The sequence below is a fragment of the Pectinophora gossypiella genome, chromosome 19, assembly GCF_024362695.1.
Source record: "Pectinophora gossypiella chromosome 19, ilPecGoss1.1, whole genome shotgun sequence".
NCBI lineage: Eukaryota > Metazoa > Arthropoda > Insecta > Lepidoptera > Gelechiidae > Pectinophora > Pectinophora gossypiella.
The window spans coordinates 13,374,634-13,397,332 of record NC_065422.1 but is presented as its reverse complement, the minus strand read 5'-3'; the positions used below and the strand labels follow the sequence as shown (position 1 = coordinate 13,397,332).

Genomic DNA, 22,699 nt, shown 5'->3' with positions numbered 1-22,699 from the left:
ACCAGTTTTTACATGCCTGTCGCAACGTAAACAAACGTAATAGGGTGCCAGACTATTGCCATTAACCGGTAAATTCTTGGAAAATCTATGGTATCAATTATTTATGATCCAAACATGAATTCAAATACATAAAGTCAGTGGTTTACAGGTGGAACCGGGTAAAGGACCGTGACACTAAGCCACGCGTTTTCCAAACTGGGCTAACTTTCATATTTCTTCCTTATTTCGACTAGGGTAACATGAGGCGTCAGATGTGCAAACATGCCGAGATTTCTGCAGTAAGCGTGCTATTCATCTTGCGAACTTCCGTAAAAACTCGGCTATTCAGGGGCCATCTTACCGGACCAAGTTTTTGCTCTGTTATTATTAGGGCGTGGATTACGTGAGAGATGAGAGGGGCTAAGAGGGAACGGCTTCGTTCTTAGAATCTTAATGTAAAGGTAAGCTGCCTAATCTGATTCACGGAAAAATAGTTTTGGCAAAACCTTTTGCCTTACCAATAAAAAATAACTCGATTGAACTTTGCTAAACTATCAAATACCTTAAGCTCACGTTGACCACTTGTTTATTTTTTATTGGTAAGGCTGTCAATGTTTAACTTTTGGATAACCTTTACCTGCACCGTTAATACATCTCTCATCATCATCATTAACTTGAAAACCACGCTATAGTCGGTGTAGCATTCTCCATTCTTGTCTATCCAAGGCCAATTCTTTGACTTCTTTAAGACACGACGATTTCTTTTCTTTTAAGACACGACGTTCGCCTTCTCTTTAATCTGTTCCATGTAAACTCTTCTTGGTCTACCCCTTCCTCTCTTTTCTCCTATCTTCCATTTCATGGCGTTTTTAATAAGTTTTTCGTGTCTTATTCAGTGTCCTATGTATGTCCTAAAATATTTTGTCTATTTTCTCCTAGGGTATTAATAAACTAATCTCAGCTGAGACTGCCCTCAAGACCATGCATTTTAGATAAGAACTGTAACATTGACATGATCTTGAGGGCAGTCTCGAAGCTGAGATTAGTTTATTAATACCACCCTTATTATTTATATTCTCTATTTCTCTTAAATGACAATGGGCACTTTTGTATGAAACTTGGTCCAAGAACCTCCACTGATGAGACTTATATGTAATGAAAGCTTATGCTTTCCCTATGATTCTGGCAAAGTTCTATCAGATTCTGTCCCGGGGTTCTTTTTTTACGGCCATGTTTGTCCTGGCTAAAAATGTGATAAAATACAGTGGGAGCTAAAATCTCAAGATACCGTAATGACTTGCTAATGATGACGATTTCTTGCAATAGGCAATAGCTTAGGCGGTCTCTATCGGAGAGGTGTCTATTTATTTTAAATTCCGGAAGCAATATAAAAAAAATCGGTAAGATACTTTTGGAAGGGGTAAAAGGCATGAAACTTGAACTTAGCTACCGAGAAACAATGGCGCTGCAGATGCAAATTGACTATAATTCGCTTACATAAAGACTTTTTTTGTTTTTTTTTTATGTTTCGGATTCTGGAAAAGATCCTCTTTAAAATGATATACAATATGATACATAATTATTTATGTAGACTTAGTTATCCAGCAACAAATCTTGAGCCGATTTTAGCTCCCACTGTATTTTATCACATTTTTAGCCAGGACAAACATGGCCGTAAAAAAAGAACCCCGGGACAGAATCTGATAGAACTTTGCCAGATTCATAGAGAAAGCATAAGCTTTCATTACATATAAGTCTCATCAGTGGAGGTTCTTGGACCAGATTCGCCCATTCTCCTTTAGTTGGGAAATACATAATTAAGTTAATTTTAATGGCACTCGAATAACATTTCGTTAAATGTACGTTCATTATTTATTTACAGAGATCGCAAAAATGAGTTCATTTCAACGAATTATTTTCGCCGTATTTCATACATAAGACTGAATTGGGTAGCCTGAGATACATAGCAAGAGTCTTTTTTCAATTTATTTATTCAATAAAATATACACTGCAGTATTACTTTTATTTTTTTTTATTATTTAATTATTATTATTTTTTTTTTATTATTAATTAATTTTAATTTTATAATTCCTAATGTACATAATGTAATGTGCTATGGGTTACATGCCTGAAATAAAATGATTCTAGTTTTTATTTATTTATTATTTTATTTTATTTACAAAAATGTTTCGCCAATTGTGTTATGGAAAATTGCACTTTAGAAAAATTTAGTCCGGTACTAGGGTTCAAATCCCGGTCCTTGTGAAAAAAATGAAAAAAAAAAATGAAAAATGTTTTTATTACCAGAAAACAATACAAATTGGCACATAAAATAGGATGAGTACTTATATTAAAAATATATCCAAATGAACAGAGGTTCCCAAACTAGGCGGAGCCTGTATCTTGGGAAACCGTAAAAAAATGGGTACATGTGATATTGACGCATAGTTTGCCAAAGGAAACTTAAAATTAAACTTACGTCTAAGTATTAGAGCGAAGGGTGTGTGTTAAGTAGCAATATGAATGTGTGAGTATACGAGTTTAGTGTATGCCAGTGTAATAGTAGAAGTAATCATAACAATAATAAGTCAGTATCAAAATAAGTGCTGAAATAAATTGTTTCTTTGTACGATAAGTTGCAAAAATCCAATCAGTTTCTTGCAAAGTAATAAATTAACTGGCTGCTTTTAAGACCTCCTGGTTACATGTCGTTTCTGTAATTGAACGAAATCACCTACAAAAACATAAATTATTAATTATGACAACTAATGGTTCATAATTTCACCACTGTTTATAAATAATTCGCTGGGCTCAGTGACTGAACTTTTGCTCTTTGATTGTACCTATATACCAGAGTGTTATGTTATAACGTATGGACTTATAGGAGTGATAATAAAATTCACACAAGATAAAGAAAAAATATATACGAATACGTCAAGTGGACTTTTAAGGGGCTTTTAGTGAGTCTTGGCAGTTCCACAATGGCGCTTCAATAGTACTGCCCTAACACTTATCTCCCACTATTCACTTCTTAAGGGCCTTTTTATATAAGGGCATGATTCGACGTCCAAATAAAAACGAGAAATGTGAACTTTTAAAAACCTATTATGTGTAATGTATGTTAAATTGAAGCTGTTGTGTTTGTTTTTTTTATTGCTACGCGCTTTAGGAAAATACTTCCCTTATAAAGATTTTTTCAAATACGCTTCCTCTCAGACGATGCCCTGAGCTGAGATTCACGCCCAACTGGGCACCCTCAGGCCTGTTGTCTTAAATATTTGTACCGGGCGAGAGCCTTTAGCGCTCCCCATTTGTCCCGCTAAGTAGTTAATGCCATCTGCGGCGAATCTACAATAAGTCACGCCAAAAAATAATAATATAAAGATTTTAATGATTTTCGTCCTCAATTTCAAATTCTTAATTTTCAATTGAATGAAGTGCATTCTTTTTTTGTGTATAGTAAAGACTTAATTTGCTATTAAGAAAAACAACAGATATTGCTACTTACATTTTTTAAAATATCTCCTTGAGTTATAAAATGTTGTCTTTTTAATTGTATTTCGAAGCTCAGGGCAGGCTTTGTACACTAAATGCGAAAATTCAAAAAGAAAATAAAAATTATTACTTAAGTACATACTCACGCCTATTTCCCGCTGGGGGTAAGTAGAGACGAAATTCCATTTGCAAAAATACATTGTGACGTCTTAATAATGTTAGTGCGAATAGTAGAATGTTAGAGTCGAAGAGGCTTTCGTGGGACTTTAAAAACTTTATTACTTAAGGACTGTTCACATATAAAGTCCCAGTAAAAGGCCCATAACTCGTGACGCCTTTCTCCACACCTCACGTACGTAAGCCAACACAGTAATGTTGGTACATATTCGATAAATATCTCATGAATAACAATACGCCATTACCTCCGTTGTCGCTCCTTTAATTTATGTTGCCTTGGTTAAAAATACACGTCGTGGCTGAAATTAACTGGATTTGGAACGTGTTATGCGGACCAGGATGGAACGTGTTGCACGTACCAGGAATGCATATTATTTTAGGAAATGTTGTTATCTCTTCCTCTTTTCAAAGAATTTACCTGAGTATTTTTACCTCTTCTTCTATCGTGTGGGTTGTGAGGTGAATTACCAACCTCATCAACCCTGGTGTCAGGGTTACTATTGAGCCGCCAAAGGCCCCTGACATGACTCATATAACGACTACCTACTTACATCAGTAAGCAGTAACCGGGACCAACGGCTAAACGTGCCTTCCGAAGCACGGATCGTCTTACTTTCGGACAATCAGGTGATCAGCCTGTAATGTCCTAACCAAACTAGGGACCACAAAGTAATTTTTGTGATATGTCCCCACCGGGAATCGAACCCAGGACCTCCGGATCGTGAGCCTAGCGGCCTCCGTGGTCCAGTGGTTGAGCGTTAGTATTTTTACTTATTTGTATGCTCTTACTAAAGTTAGTTATTCGTCTGGCCAGCCCAATGAGGGACTCTGCCGGGGTACGTTCACCAAAAAAAATGAAGATGGCGTTGTACAGTTGTAACGTAATAATTACCTACCTATTTTCTCATCACTACAGTACGTAATTATCCCAAACTACAATGTAGTGGCAGAAGTATATATAAAATTGTTGTTTGATATTTGGATCTCATTAGGTAAAGAATTATGTTGCTATATATATATTGCGGCTCTTTATTACCCGACTGCAACGAAACAAAAGGGAGAGTTATGTATTGTGTTTGATCGCTATGTATGTATTTTTGATCAGAATAATAATGGGTGAATGATGTAATTGTGCCTGGGTGTAATGAAAAGAGACATTATTTATGCCCAAAAACAAATATAAAAGATGCATATATCTGTTATCCAACAGCCTCCGTGGTCTAGTGGTAAGAGCGTTAGGCTCACGATCTGGAGGTCCGGGTTCGATTCCCGATGGGGACATTGTCGAAATCACTTTGTGACACTGTCCTTTGTTTGGTAAGGACTTTTCAGGCTTGAATCACCTGATTGTCCGAAAAAGTAAGTTGATTCCGTGCTTCGGAAGGCACGTTAAGCCGTTGGTCCCGGCTATTAGCCGTAAAAACACCTCCACCAACCCGCAGTGGAGCAGCGTAGTGGAGTATGCTCCATACCCTCTACGGTTGATTGAGAGGAGGCCTGTGCCCAGCAGTCCGACGTATATAGGCTATTTTTATGTTATGTATGTATGTATGTCTGTTATCCATGAAATTAGAAGGTTAAACGAAGCAAAATGTGTACAGTGCCATCTTATTGTTTTTGAGGAACCCCTAGAAAGTTCCTCATTAGAATTACAGTGTCTATGTTTATTAAGTAGGTATGACTATGTAATTGTAATAAAATATATCTCGATTTTGTAATCAACACTACCTAGCATAGGAATGATCAAATTCTGTTAATGTTATATTCAATGCTGTATATCGAATAATGAATATTCCGACAGCTGTTTTGTAATGCAATTTACTTCAACCATATTCCACTCAACCAACCTAAAACAACCTACCAGGCCGTAGGAGCGATTATGACAATCGTCAGTGATAACACGCGAAGTTATATGTTATATTTCTTCATAATTATATTGATATGTCATCTTATTTATGTGTTTTGCCTATATTGGCTAAATTTCTTGAAACACATAAGTGTATTAAGATATACACTTCACCTGACTATTTTTTATGTATTAGCAAAACGGAGTTTCGTTGTAACCAATTTCATCACTCTTTGTATAATATATCGTGGCCAGAATATCATAAAATAGAATATCATTCGTTACCACATCATGATTTAATTTGGCCAGATCGATGACCACAAAATGTTTAACGATATGAGCAACTAAATGCATGATTACTTCATGATATGGCCAAACGTTGGCAATTATATCGTAAAATTAGTAACATTATGCACCGATAGTGGCGCTGGTGTCGATTATATTTAAAACTTTATTGATATTATAATCGACGAATCAATGTAATTTTGAACCTAAGAAATTCGACTATTCGCATTTTTATTACACCACATAGCATGAACACCGCCTGCATTAACGATGTGGCTAAACGTTGATTGAAATATCATTAAACGTTGACGTTTCAACGAAATGGTCAACTTAAGTTGGGTATTTCATGAAATATGACCATTTCATGAAATGATCGAGCACATCATGAAATGATCAATTCTACGATCTGGCCACGACATATATACGTAACTATCTACAGTTTGCCTCTTTCCACACCTTCTCACCTCGCCGCCATTCGCTTCACATTTTTCCTAAGAGCATTCAGAGCAATACAGCCATGATCTAGTTTACATAATGGAACTCTTGAAATGTGACTTCAATTTTCAAGACGTTCAAGCCAACCGGCAAGGGAAATAGGAATTTCCAGCAACTTATATAGGATAAAATGTACAAAGTTCGCAACTTAACTTGAAGTTTTGATCTTTGAACGACGCTGATACAATTTTGTTATCAACAACAAACGACAAAGGTTTGTTTGTTATACCTACATGGACAGGCAAAGTAAAAACAGATTATAGTGCAGTGGTTCTCAAAGTTATCTGGACTACGACCCGTCTAATACAAGTTTACAAACTCGGTATCCACTTCTAGGAAATTGAACCGTTACTAATATGAATAAAGGACTTTTCAAAACAAACAAAGTTTCTTACTAGCCGTCGGCTCGGTCCGTTTGACCCACCGGTGGGTCGCAAGCGCAACTCATAGTTTGGGAAACCCTCTTATAGTGAGTATGAACTCATAATATAGTGTGAGTTAGTGGATATGAACCGGGACGCATACGCACACTCAGAAATCTGTAGTACACACGCTACGTCATGCGGCATTACGTCACGCGCGTTGGTTGAAGTACCAGGATATCATAGTTGGCAGGCGGTTCGTCGTGTCAACACACGAGGGTGAGGAGGGGCTTAGCGCTCCCCACCTATAAGGACGAAGGGCCCGTATTTGACCGGCAAACAGTTTTTTTTTTGTATGCGTATCCCGTCGTTCAATGGCAGGTGCATAGTCGAAAGGTGTTTTGAAGTCGCAGGAAAGAAGGTTATGACTCAACACGTTTATGGTGCCCTAGTATATTTGTAGTTCGAACATTATAAGAATCGTCTCGACCGATTTAAAAATATAAGTTACGGGTTGAAATGACTTTGGTGGAGAAATAAATAACTGTTGAAGTGTGAGTAAACTTAATTTTAAAGAAGTTACTTTTAAATGTGGCGACGCGAAGTAGAACGAAAAGAGCTATGTATTTGGCGCATAGTTCTTTTACTACAACTGGAAGAAATATTCTTGAAACTAAGATTTATTATACGTAGTAAAGCAGTACATTACATTAATATAAAACGTATTGCGTAGTTTCACCTATAGAAGATTACAAGGCCCATCAATTCGTTCGTCACCTTTAATCATAAACTCGACTGGAATGAGTTTATCCTACGCTGACATCAAAGCTATTCTGCTAACGAGTGGGCCACAATGCCCGGTCCTCCATTGCCCTTGGAAGGCCCAGGGTAGCCCCATTCGACCCCTATAATGAGCACCGATCGGAATAAGCACTTGTTTTTCTGCCCATAATTACTTGGCCGTATAAAAGAGAATGCCCCGCGAAATAATTAACGCGCCAGGAGGCCGGATCTTTATTTTCCACGGAATTGAACGCTCTGCTTAAATGTCAGGGAATATTTCTGAGATCGGAAATCTCTGTTAATTAACCATTTGTCCGAGTGTGTTTGATTTCTTTTCTTTTCTGTGTATACAAACATAGCTACTCTGGTAATTTCGGAATTATTATTTACACTAATTAACGATTGGTTGTAAAATCTGTTTGTAATGTGCCTATATTTATGGATAATTGCGGTCTAATTTAAAATTCGCTGATGTTAATTTTTTTTTTGTGAGAACTCGTTCCAAAATTGAATGTCGGCGAGCAAATATTTGCTCGTGGAAACATGTTGGCGGCTGACTCGCCCCCTTGAATGGTAGTATGGTACTCCATGCCGCCCCTAACCACAGGGGATCCAGCATCCCTTGTGCGAACTCGCACCCCCTCGCTGTTCTGTCGCCCTGGTACTTTTATTGCATATTCATGGCCGTTTTAGTTTTCGCACACATCAGATTCGCCGAGTTTAATGAGGTTCTAAATAAACATAACACAGACGAAGTAACTATCTATTCGTACGGAAGTTTATGTGTAAATGCAACTACAAACTGAGTTAACAAATGGACGCTTTGAAATAGTTAACATATTATTTCCCTAAGTAAACGTTTACTAAAAATACACCCTATTCCTTTTAACGTACTTGATCAAGCGTATCTCATTTCAACCATTGGTGGTAGAATTTCTAAAACACTACTCCTGCATTTATCTGTGAGCCTAATAGCTGTGTGAATTCATAATGTTCCCCGAGGAACACGCCGCTCTAGTCTGAACTTACAAAATCAACCGTTCCCATTGTAGATATACGAGCTTCTAACTATTTATATTCTCCTGGTAATCAAGATCACACTTTAACCCTTCCAACGTGATTTAACGGGTTAATTTGTTAGATTAAGCTTAAATTAAGATTTTTTCTTTAACACATTTAATATTGGTATATTTTTTGTATAACAACTATGTCGGTTACTCGTCTTTTTTTACCTTCAGAAAGAATTATGATATTTCCGTCCCTTTCCCACGCGCATCCTCTCTTTCATTCTTAACTATGGGGGAGGGCTTATGGGTTTATTTTTTCGTTCTAACACCATAGGCAAGCCATACATATCTAATCGCGCTACCAGGGCCACATGAGTTAGTAGGAATTAAAAATAAGCTTAGAAGGCCGAGCGGGAGAGGAGATGCATTGTGTGATAAAAAGGGTCTTTTTCAATAGACATCATTATCCCATATTCACTTTTATATATAGATACAAGTAGCACATGACATGGCATTGCGTACGATTTAATATGAAAGGCTAATAGGGGATGGTAACCCTGACAACTATGTCATAAAGGCGTATACATTCTATCAGGAGATTGGTAGATTGAATATTCCATAGGTAGCACAATATACAAAACGTTAATAATCTACAAACCATTATACGACAAAGCGACATTGATGAACACGTTGTGAATACTTTGATGATTAATACAAACAATTACCTATTGTGTGAATTTTGTCAACACAATTCAATTTCCAGTAAAATAGGTAAAATTTTTCATGAAATTGAAATCGCTTATGCCGAATTTTTGCCTTTGACATGACATTTATATTTGATATCATTTGTTTGAAAACATCGGAACAGTATGATAGAGATAATTGGGGTATAATGATGCTGATAGACATATAACAGCCTCCGTGATCTAGTGGTTAAAGCGTTAGGCTCACGATCTGGAGGTCCGGGTTCGATTCCCGATGGGGACATTGTCGAAATCACTTTGTGAGACTGTCCTTTGTTTGGTAAGGACTTTTCAGGCTTGAATCACCTGATTGTCCGAAAAAATAAGATGATTCCGTGCTTCGGAGGGCACGTTAAGCCGTTGGTCCCGGCTATTAGCCGTAAAAACACCTCCACCAACCCGCAGTGGAGCAGCGTGGTGGAGTATGCTCCATACCCCCTCCGGTTGATTGAGGGGAGGCCTGTGCCCAGCAGACAAGATAGACAATTGGTAGAATGCCTTTAGGTATGTACCTTTCATCATAAAAGTGTTTTAAATAAATAGTGTGCGAAAAACTACACTGCGCTCCAGCAGTGTAGTATCGGTGATGTAGAAAATGTCCGTCAAACTGAAATAGGACTGGGCCGGACACTTTGTCGGATGCATCCAGAGCGATGGGCACGGGTCGTTACTCACTGGATAGATACCTCAAGTCCGGCATAAAAGTCGAGGAAGACGTGTGTGGACCTCAATACTTATCGGAGGGATTGGCTGGAGACCGCGCAAAGTCGAGAGGAGAGGACATTAAGGGGGAGGCCTTTGCCCAGCATTGGGATCGAATAGGCTAAATACTTAGCAACATTTAAAACATAATAATGTTATGTGAATTCAAACTGAATACTACTACTCGGCAAAATCGTAAGTGTATTGCGACCTATTTGAATAGAAGTACTTACTATGAATACTACCTTGGAAAGATGCACAATATTTTATTTTTCATCCACACGTTTACAAAAACACAAAAAAATGGCTTGCTGTTTCTTACCTTCTACCGTCTAATACCTCTTTGGCGCATTTATTTCCATTTTCCGACGGATACTTTAAGCGTATCCGCACATTTGTCAGGGGGTCTGCCGGCCCCAGTACCAGGCTATCATAAGTGGAAGGTGTTTATTTGTTTACGTTCCATTTCGCGGTGACGGCGGAGGTTGCCGAGCCATTTAGACCGCGCTTGGCTCGGGCCAAGGAAACGAAAATGGCGGTCCGGGAGCGGAAAATCAGTTCAGCCTAAGCTTTGAATTGGAAAGATTTTGTTGTTATTATCGTAAATTGTTCTGTTTATTCATTATATCAAACGACCTCCTAATAGACACTTAAATAAACGACCTCCGTGGTCCAGTGGTTGAGCGTTGGGCTTACGATCCGGAGGTCCCGGGTTCGAATCCCGGTGGGGACATACCACGAAAAACACTTTGTGATCCCTAGTTTGGTTAGGACATTACAGACTGATCACCTGATTGTCAGAAAGTAAGATGATCCGTGCTTCGGATGGCACGTTAAGCTGTTGGTCCCGGTTACTACTTCCTGATGTAAGTATGAAGTCGTTACAAGAGCCATGTCAGGGGCCTTTGGCGGCTCAATAATAACCCTGACACCAGGGTTGATGAGGTTGGTAATTCACCTCACAACCCACACGATAGAAGAAGAATATAGGCATCTGCAGAGTGCGCGGTAGAATTTGTCGCTCCAGAATTGACTTGCACAGCCATGAAGAAATGCATGACACATGAAATGTAACCTCGACCAACGGCTTAACGTCAATCAATATCCCAATTGAGGTAGGTACAGGTAAATCCATCGCAAGACGAACTAAGTGCCTTAATTTCGGACAATCTAGTGATCAGCCAGTAATGTCCTAACCAAATTAAGGACCACATAGTAATTTTTGTGATATGTCCCCACCGGGAATCGAACCCGGGACCTCCGGATCGTGAGCCCAGCGCTTAACCACTGGACCACGAAGGTCGTTCTCCTATATTAAACTAAGTATATAACTGTACGAGATCTAAGATACTGCCTTAAACTACACATAAAGGTACTATTTGTCATGGAGATATTCCTGCGCACGATTTTATAGCTACATAGTGTTGTTTATGGGTTGCTTTTTGGAGTCCTCAACAAGGATGGATAGTCATACTATGAACTCCAATAGTGCTCCTTGCGGTCGTTACACTCGAAATTGTGGGAATATATCTTCGCTAGACTTTTTCATGCTTTTGTCTGTTATGTAAGCAAACACATTTTGTTTTCTATCGTGTGGTTTGTGAGCTGAATTACCAATCTCGTCAACCCTGGTGTCAGGGCTATTATTGAACCGTCAATGGCTCCTGAGATTACATTTCGCGACTTTACAGTGCAGAAGCGCCAATGCGCCGTGAAACTTTAAATATAAACAGTATAATAAAAAACATATGAAACTTAAGTTTAAACAATATAAAAACATATATTTTTTTTATTTTTTTTTTATTTTTAGATGGCTCATGTAACTTACTACTTACATCAATAAGTAGTAACCGGGACCAACGGGTTAACGTACCTTTCGAGCACGGATCATCTTACTTTTTGGACAGTCAGCTGATCAGCCTGTAATGTCCTAACCAAACTAGGGATCACAAAGTGATTTTTGTGATATGTCCCCACCGAGATTCGAACCCGGGACCTCCGGATCGTGAGCTCAACGCTCAACCACTGGACCACGGGGGTGTGATATTTTAACCTTACTTTATCTCGGTTAGCCGAACAATCCACGACACGAAACGCCACGCAAATTCACGCATTGCCATGCGACGCAAAGCCACGCTATAAGCGCGTCTTTTGCACCCACACCATTTTCTTCTTTCCTGCAATTTAGCTTTTTCAACGCTAATGGCTTATGAAGCATATAGATTCCATTTTTCGTAAACCTTTTATGACTGTATGTGAGTGGATAAATGGAGAGGGTTTTGTGATCTTTTATGTCTTTAGTCTAGGTTAAGAGCGAATGCTACGAGAGTTATGAGCTTTATTCAGGTTAAAAGCTTTTATTTAACTCATAAACTCAGTTTAAGATATATGAAATAATACGTTAGTGAATGCATAGAGAGATAGGTCTCGATTCCCTCGATAGAATAGCTTTTTCAAATGGAAACTAATTGGAGTTTGGCAGCACTAACCTACAAGCGAGGAGCTCGGTGGCGCAGCGGTAAACGCGCTCAGTCTGCGATTGTTGAAGTTAAGCAACTTTCGCAAAGACCGGTCATAGGATGGGTGACCACAAAAAAAAAGTTTTCATCTCGAACTCCTCCGTGCTTCGGAAGGCACGTTAAGCCGTTGGTCCCGGCTGCATTAGCAGTCGTTAATAACCATCAATCCGCACTGGGCTCGCGTGATGGTTTAAGGCCCGATCTTCCTATCCATCCATAGGGAAGGCCCGTGCCCCAGCAGTGGGGACGTTAGTGGGCTGATGATGAACCTACAAGCGTTAGTAAAATTAATAACACCATTTTTTTCCACCGTAAAAACTACAACATTACTTACGTTAAATGAAGCAAAAAGCGTTTGCATGTAACGTGCAGAACTGCTATATATTATGTAGGTATATTTATATTATGTGTAGCGGTCGTGGAGGTCCCTCGTTTGTTTTAATTTGTGATATCATTCCGTCGCCTCTCGAGCTATGCTGCCCTGGTACTCGACAGAATAGTCCGTTGAATATTCAGCACTTGTTTTGTTGCCAAAAACGCGCTCTTGTTAAGATAAATACTAATTAGATGCAGTATTTTTTATTTCTTATCTGATGGGAGGTAGGGTTCGTTAGTTCGAGCGTTTTTTGAAAATATTTCGAGGTAGTCTTTCTACTCCTCTATATATCAGTCTGAAACACCCCATAATTCTGCTTCTACGAGTGTGCTCAATGCTGAAGGATTATTTTTAACTTTCGAACACCAGCTGAATTTATATCATAACTCAATCCACGTCTTACAAAGTAGAAACTCAAAAACCGATATCTACAAGGTGCTGAAGGGTCTCCGACGGGATTCGATAATCCCTTTTATTACGTAATCATTTATTTAATTGAAAATTATTGCATGCAGATGCACTGAAAGTTGTTATTAATTTCGGTTCCATTACGAACAATTAAATTGCATCAAAGGTAATCAATATTAATAAATCGTATCGCGCGATGATGCGATGCGCTTCGTTTCACCGATGATGACACTCTGATAGCACAGAATATACCGTAAAATTTATAACACCACAGATAATAAAATGAAAAGCATTTTATCGGCATTATTTTTCCTGATAATAGCTTGGATTACGTTTTTTTCAGCTAACACAAAAAAATTGTTTCAAAAATTGCATGGCCATTTTTTGTTTTTAATTTGGCTAGTTTCTGAGTTACTTATTTACTGCTATTTGTACTGTTTTCTGGATGGAATTGAATACCTAAGATTGAATTATAATATAAGAACCGCACTCAGGAGCATTATGATTTATTTTCCTTCGTGCCTCTATTTACTTACTATTCTAAATCGGAGAAGGATTTACAAAGTTGCACTCGAAACACGTGATGTCATTGCATTTTAATACTCAGGTAACTCGGGAATTTCCCCCGAGTACGCCCCGAGTCCAGTTGTGTAATCGCCCCGCGAATGTTAATGCAAAACATCTCTGCGGTATGCTGGGCTCCGGGTACTACAAACTTGCGGAAAGATGGCGAAATGCGCCTGGTTATTATGGAAATAGGGAAGTTAAACCAAATATGGTCTAAGTATTCAAATCTGGTGAACGAAAATACGAGAAACGAACGAAGGAGAAGGAACAGAAAATATGACATACCTAACGGAGAAACATATTATCACGCCCGCTTCCGGAAGTGAGAAAATGGCAGCCAGCTATAACAGCTATAAAACGACAACAAATAAATATCCTTGAACATCCTCCATAAAATAAATCTTCAATAAACTTGACCAGACAAGAATAGAAAATGCTACACCGACAAGAACGTGGCTCTTAAATTAGTAAAGACAAAAATGTCCACAAATTCGCGCTATTGTCACACGATCGACACTGGGGCGATTCAACGATCAGAGAGAAAACAATTAACTTAGTTAAATGAATTAGACGGAATGTTTGAACGAATACTAAACAGACATAGACATATACGTTTTGATAAGAAAACATTGACTACACGAATAAACGTGGCACAAACACATAAAGGTACTTAGCACCTAGAAACCAGACGTAACGTTTTTATTGAGCTAGGACAAATCTAAGATTACTTTTGCCCGGAGACAAACTGTTGCTGGGTTATTTCTCGTAGGTATTAAATTTTATTTCCAAGAACTGCTCCACTTACATCATAATAATAAAAATTATCAAGAGGTGATGCCAAGTAAATAAATTCTTTCGACTTTCTAGATTTTATACATTTGCAAACTCAACCTCATCACCTGAAAATCCAATTGCTTACGACCCACAAATTCCCAAGCGACCTTATTTCTGAAGTGTCGTCAAAAAAATTATCTCGGGAGATGTCTAACGAGACTACTGCAGATTAGATTACAGAAAATACCTTAAACTTTTAACTGGGGAAAAGTTAAATTTGAGTTTTGAACTTTATGCGAGGTATTTTCTAAATCGAGGTAGTTAGGGCATACGCCTGAAGGCACTTTTTGTATTTAAACAGTATTAATTTCTTCAGATTCAAAAGATTACTTCAAGTCTACGATTTTGGCGAAACGGTAACTTTACCCGTGACACTGGCCAATCTGTATGTATTCATTGCAGATTTCTGATACTGTTTATTTTATTAAGTCAGCTCTATTTGAAATTTTCAATTAATCGTTACATGAGCCATATCAGGGTCCTTTGGCGGTAATAGTAACCCAAATACCAGAGTTGATGTGGTTGTTAATCCACCTCACAGTTCCCACGACAGAAGAAGCTCAATTTAGCTCTTCACCGATGAGGTCCCTAATTTGGTTAGGGCATTACAGGCTGATCACCTGATTGTCCAAAAGTAAGATGATCCGTGCTTCGGAAGGCACGTTAAGCCGTTGGTTCCGGTTACTACTTACTGATGTAAGTACGTAGTCGTTACATGAGTCATGTTAAGGGCTTATGGCGGCTCAATAATAACCCTGGCACCAGGGTTGATGGGGTTGGTAATCCACCTCACAACCCACATGATAGAAGAAGAAGAAGGTCCACTTAAACAATACCGAAATCTCAAGGTTCGTATCTATCTGGGAATCCTTAGAGATCTTGAACGATGGAGCAGTGTGGTGGAGTATGCTCCATACGTTCTCGGGTAGATTAAGCATACGCCTCTGCCCAGCAATATTATCATCATCATCACTAGCCCATTAACGTCCCCACTGCAGGGGCACGGGCCTTCCCTATTGGATAGGGAGATCGGGCCTTAAACCATCACGCGGGCCCAGTGCGGATTGGTGGTTATTAACGACTGCTAATGCAACCGGGACCAACGGCTTAACGTGCCTTCCGAAGCTCGGAGGAGCTCGAGATGAAAACGTTTTTTTTTGTGCAGCAATATTATATAGGCTGTTTATGTTATGTAAATTTATCTTAAGTGCAGTTTTCACGAACACAATTGGCTCGACCATTATGACAGCAATACGGCTCGCCACCTATCACGTTAGTCTAATAGAAAGCTCAGTGAGGTGTAGGACTTCCTTAGTTCATCTTGCGATGGATGTACCTCTGACTACCCCAATTGTGATATAGTCGTGAGCTTATGTTAATATTATGTTATGAGAGAATCTAGCACGCCATTTCTCTGGATGACAAGTGAAAGCATGAATGTAGGAAAGTGAGTAGAAAGTTAGAGAGAATACTATGGAAGGATAATGACTGGGATTTGTATTGGTTATGAACTTGGGATATTGGGGTCGGAATGTGCATTTGTTTTTTTTTTAAAGGAGAAAATAAAGGAGTGAAAATAAATAAAATATCCCTTTTAATTCTAAATCCCACATGAATCTTGGTAAAACGAAACAAAACAACAAACTCGTAATGAAATAACGATGGAAAGACCGTTACTGTAACCGGTTATGACCGTACGGTCCGGATATAGGCAGCGGCAATAACTACCGGCGGGCAATCAAATTATGCCGCCGGCCGCCGGTTATAATCACGTTGGAAAATGACAACCTTTCGTAAATGGTCAGACCCTTCTGACATGAACATGAACTGGATTGTGACAGTTTTACACATCTAAATATATAAAAGGAGAAACTGACTGAGTGACATATCAACGCACAGCCTAAACGGCTAAACGTAGGCACTTGAAATTTGGAAGGACCGTAGCTTAGGTACCGTAGAGGTGCACTAAGAAAGGAATTCCCAGAACTCCCACGGGAACGGGAATTAGCGGGAAAATCCTTTCGTATGAAAAATCTAAACCGCTTAAGTTAGACGTTTGAAATTTGGCATGCAGGTACCTTAGTTAACTTAAAGCTTAGTAGCAACAGGATATTGCAAAATTCCCACGGAAACGTGAGTTAGCGGGAAGAAATATTTGCATGAAAAAATCTAAACTGCATAAGTTAGATGCTTGAAATTTGATATGCATTCCCACGCACACAAAGATCTCTCTTTTATAACACGCCACGCGGACGAAGTCGCAGGCAAAAGCTAATACATACATATAATCACGCCCGTAATCCCTTAATGAGGATGGCAGTAACAGTCAGAAGACAACTTGTAGAGATTTTTGATTAGTAGTTGTAAGAAGGATCCCAACAAAAACATTTTCATGTAAAATTACGCCAAGACGAAATTATATCGATTGCAATATAAAAAAGTTATCAGATCTCATTTAGAGCCAAGCTTTTAACTCTACATGCCTTAACTATACAAACACTAAGTTCCCAAACGTTAGGCGTTACTAGAACTACGAAACAGACTGGCAACGAACAGTTACCAATCTGTTACCATCACCTTATACACATGTGATGTTAGCAAATCGGCCAAGACACATATTTTGCTAACGTGTAGAGTTAGTGTTTGTATATTTAGGGCGTGTAGAGTTACAAGCTTGGCTCTGAATGAGATTTGATAACTTTGAGATCTGATCAGTTCGTATAATATGTGGGAGAAAGGACACAATCCCTCTGTCGGTTTACCCAGAAAGACAAGCAATGGAACGTGTTCTATGATTTATATTTACTCCCAGTCCAACATAGCATCGAAGACCGTTATTATTAGCGGTCACAACCGGGCCCGGAATAGTCCGGATATAGGGTTGCGGCAATAACTACCGGCGGCGATCAAATTACCGGCGTCGACCCTAGACGTAATAATCACGTTGGAAAGTTATAACTGGACCTGCCTGCGGGGTTTGCATGGTTACGCTATCGTGGCGCGGCGTTCATCGCGGTGAATGCTGAAATCAGAAATCAGAATCATTTATTCAACGTAATTATCGTGGATAAACTTGTTGAAGGTCAATGTAACATTTTTGAATTTACGTCATTTCGCAAGGTGTTATAGCTGAGGAAAAGAAATGACAAGAAACTGCAACAGCAACACATCTTTTAAATCAATGAGGGTACATTACAAGTAATAATAATAATGTTTATTGAATAGCTCAGTTACAGTTCTCGTTGAAACCCTGTCTCCCAAACTAGGCGAACCTGTATTTTGGAAGACAGTGCCTTCCCAAAATAAGTACTTATTAGCTACAATAACAGTGGTGACAATACGGTATTAAAATAAACAATAAGTAATAAAATAAATAAGTAATTAGTAATAACTAGAGGAATACATTCAATATCAGACATTTTTATCATTTAGGTAATCATTAATCTTATAATAAGCTTTTTTACATAATGTAAGCTTCACATGAGCTGTTTTCGTACATGTATGTTTGTTTAAAAGTTTAGTACGATCTGTTTTGAACCGGCGTGCATGAAACATTGGATGAATGTGGAGGAAGCAAGAGAAGTGTGTCATGATCGAAGCTATAATGGAATTCCATAGTCTCTGCTTATCTATGTATGAATACTGTTTATGTAGATAAATGTCAACAACAATGTCAGCAACTTTCGCAAAGGCCGGTCATAGGCCTTTAGGGAAGGCCCGTGCCCCAGCAGTGGGGACGTTAATGAGCTGATGATGATGAACTTTATCTACAACCGTTTATATGTACCGCATACTTAGGACTTCAGATAAATATGATATTTTGTTGACCTTTCATACCTTTATCATGTTACTAGCTCTTATAAGACTTCTATTACCTGCTCGAGATAAACAAACAGATATATGTCTATGAATATTTTAGAAACATGTTGTTTTATCCAAATTCTACGATGTATTGTCCCGTGTGATAATTTGAGATTACATTTGCACAGATAAATATACCGTCACTGGAAAGGCAAAATAGCGTAGGCGCCTAAAGGCTATTCGAGGAAAACTCGTTGAAAGTTGTGTTTTTACTTTTTTATCGTAATATTTTAACCATTTATCTAATTTAGATGACGGTAACGTAAGAATAGATTACATTGGTTTTTCGTTTTCTACGTCTAGTCTAATCATAATACGGACTGCTATTTTAGGATATTATGCCGCTTACGTAATTTTACCTTTCCAGTGACGATATTACATATAGAGCATATTTTATATCAAAGGAAATTACAAAAGACAGATTGTGAATACCTTCAACAACGTAAACCAGAATACCGCGAAAGGCATGCAAATCGGCTCGTATTTATTACTTTAACGCAAAACAGCCCGCGGCAGTTTTTACGGGCTGTGGTGTCTCGTGGGGCACATAATGACGAAGAGGCTCTCCACACCTCTCCCCACCCTCTCCACCCCCTTTCACGCCAATATCTGCCTAGCGTCATAGATTAAAGAATAGTACTACGTATAGAGGAGATACTCTTGCCCCGCACCAGTACGAGCTTGATTACCTCACCCCCGATTTGAATTCTTCGGTATATAAGACGTAAACAGCGTGCGTATACAAAAGCTACGTGTTTAGTGCCTGTGTAAGAGATGAGATGAAGACAGATGAGAAAGATTTGTATGGAATATCCGAGGTGTGCGTTGCGTTATGCCGTTGTTTTTTTTTTTTTTTTTAATAACCAGAAGGTTTAACAGGTTCAGGGAAGGGAAAGTACTACTACTAGTCTAAAATTTTATGTTAGGTTAGGCTATGATGTTTTCTTTCACCGCTGAGCACATGATAATAATACATGGATTCATATTGAAAGTCATTGGCTTAGGCCCATGCTGGATTTGAACCCACAACCGCACAATGAGCGTAACGCGTTCCAACCCCGGCTCTCTCCGCCCTTTCACACCCCGAGTCTCAATAAAATTACCAACATGCACGCCGCATCGCCACTTAGCCATTGAAATACCTGCAAAAATTCCCGAGTATTAAAAATAACGGGGCGAAAATGTTGAGAATATTTTCCGCCATGTTTCAGCAAAACATTTTGTATATCATGTGTCATTTGCGTGGTTCCTGAGGCTGGATTTCCATAGGTGTTGTGTTGCAGTATATTATATTTGTTTTTAAAGGTTTTGTAAACAAATATCGTAGGTTTTTTTTTATGTAAATGCGGGGTGATTTTTATATAGGGCTTCCTGTTACCCGCGACATCATTCGCGGGGAACCCTACTATTAAAAATACGGAAGTTCATACAAACTTTACCACCCCTTTTTATCCCCTTAGAATATCAATTTTGCTAAATTCCGTCATAGTGAGCACCTACGTCCTAAAAGAAACCTCCATGCTAAATTTGAGACTCTAGCACTTCAAGACCAATTTCTTCACCTCCTTATAAGACACGACGTTCGCCTTCTCTTTAATCTGTTCCATAAAGAGCTTCTTGGTCTTGCCCTTCCTCTTTTTCCTTGTAGCTTCCCTTCTATGATGTTTTATATACAGGTATAGATTGTCCTTATGTATAGGTATAGATTATACAGAATATGATATTGTCTTCTTCTAGGCAGTCCTACTATACATAACTTTACACCGTTGAGTCTTAGACCCACAAAAGCGAAATAACAATGCAATGTACATCTATCAAAGTAGTACACTCGCCCTTGGTTTGTCGCCCTTCTGACCAACATAGCTAAGGGTTATTCATAAATTCCATTATGTTATGCCATATAATAGTTTGTTTACCTGTTGCCCGCTCGGCTCCACCCATAAAGTTACCCTTGTTATAAGGGTCGGCATTCCGATTAGCTCTTGCAAGTTATTCTAGCCTGGTACCTTAGCTGGCCAAAATATGTGGCTTATGGTTTTAGGAGCCATTTATCATACACAAGTATATTTTTTTTATTATTGTTTGTTTACCTATATCCTGTTGTCACCGTATGAATCATAAATTCAAGCCATTTTTTCTAAATATTCTTTCAATGTTTGATTTCTTATTTATTTAACTCATATTTTGTTCTTGTTTATTTTTTACACAATTTTCTGTCCCTTTCACACCTTCTTTAGTCATATTTCTTTACCCTGTCATATTTTTCAATTCCATGGGTGTTGGTTCCTTTAACCTCCTGCATTATCCTGTTGTCCTGGTTAGCGAGTATGAATATTTATTACGTCACTATTGTTCCCGGTTCATATACGCAACACATTCATGTGTGTAAAGGAGGGGTGAGTTCAAGAAGGGTGCAATACGCCCTGCTACCACTTACACACTTCTAATGCCCTAGTCGAAATTCAATGTTACGCGCCGTGATTTATTGATATTTCGGGTTCAAGACAAAAAACATTTTTTGCTATTTCCACCCCCTGCGTATGTATAGAGGATGGCTGATCATCTATTTTTGTAAACTCCTGTATATTCCTGCTACTCTAGTTGTAAACCAAACAAGCACGTGACTTTTGCCTAGCAACAGAATCGTCGTTTGATTTTTTTATAGTGGGTCCTTTGTACTCACTCATTATCTCAGTATCAGTGCAGTGTCACAAGTTCACTATCGTATGTAGAAAAATAAACTAAAAATAATGTGTGTGTTTCTATAATGTCGCTATAAATAGCACCTGCGTAAAGAAAATTGCGATCAAACTTAAACTTTACCCGCTCCCTGAACAGGAAGGACATAGATACGCACAGCCTTTAGTTAGCGGTATACTCTTCTATTTTTATCATTGCCTAGTACACTAACACCATAGGGGTGTAAAACTCCATTGTTATTTTGTTAACAAAGGGGGTTGCTTGCTAGATTAACAGGAAATGTGCCAGCTGTCGTTAAAAAGAGACAGCGACATCCTGCGGTTTGTTTGCCCTTTCCTGCGAGCTGTTTCTAAATAGGGGAGTTTTGAGAATCGCTGCTGGCTTATGGACTCCTGGTAGTAGAAAGCTTTTTAAAAGCTCGTGTTGGCTATTTTAAGAACGCCAGAATCTAAAAATAAATACGTAGGGGATCCCGGGCGTTGCTTTTTTGTACCTTTTCGTTTTTTTTTTATTCGCACGAACTGATGAAATAGTTCGTCCCAGGTAGAAGCTTTTAACAATCCTGCCCATATAACATTTATATTCAAAAGTATGAATACAGAAAAAAAACCGTGCCTTACAAAACGCGGCTCGAATTCGCAAACGACACAAAAACGCTCCTCGTTAGTTGTTGTTAGCTATTTTTCATGTTCTTCGCTGACGCCATTGTTGAGTAATACAAAAGGTCTGGGTACCAGGCATGTAGAAGCTATATAGAGATTGACCGATCGCGCAAATTGAATGTCCGTCGAACACGATGGCGACAACACCCCATTGTCCCGGTTGGCTTTCCAAGATACAGCCAATATTTCACTCGGTCGCAAAACGCTCGCAGAATGAGCTCGGAGCGGGCAAAAGGCACAAGTCACGTACACAGCTGCATGTGTTATATTCGAAACCGCTCTTGCGAACGAATCCTTGTTAAGTTCGCTACAAAGGACGCAGGACTTATAAAGGAGACGTGTACTTTTGTTATTATTGTATTGACTTCAACATAGCTTTACATTGTAACTTGTTTCTGTTGTAAATAAATAAAATACAATAATACATCTAAAGTTCCTTAGGTTCTGCACATTGTTTCCTATGTCTATCTCTAACAAAAAAAATACATTGGATAAGTTAGTGTCTCTCCTTGAAAGAAATCTATCCTTGTCTGAGTTAGTTATTTCGGTATACGTATCCCGTGATATTGATATCTCTTGTACCAGGGGAGCATGGGTTTGAACATGTGAGTCCTTTGAAGGATATAGACGCGTGCGACTAAGAAAGGGTGATGAATAGCTTGTCAGGATCGAATGTCGCTGTATATAATTCTGAAGGTACTGTCTATACACAGGTTATGTAACGTGATTTAGCACATACAGGGTTAATATATCAACGCTGCTTAAGGTGATTTTGTCATTTTTCAATGTCAGTCGCATTAGTTTGATTTTGATAAATGGGTTTTCGTTGTTACTTACTAATTGTTAATTTGATGAGTTAAAAATGAAACACAATATTTTATTCGAAAGCAGGTTTATT

The 22,699-nt window shown here is 38.6% G+C and overlaps 1 protein-coding gene across 1 annotated transcript in view; it reads left to right on the top strand.

Moving 5' to 3' along the window:
- The window catches only part of LOC126375406 (neurobeachin), a gene marked incomplete at its 3' end in the record, with an annotated part of 592,334 nt that overhangs the window by 179,879 nt on the left and 389,756 nt on the right, over window positions 1-22,699 (top strand). The gene's annotated exons all lie outside the window — the stretch shown is intronic.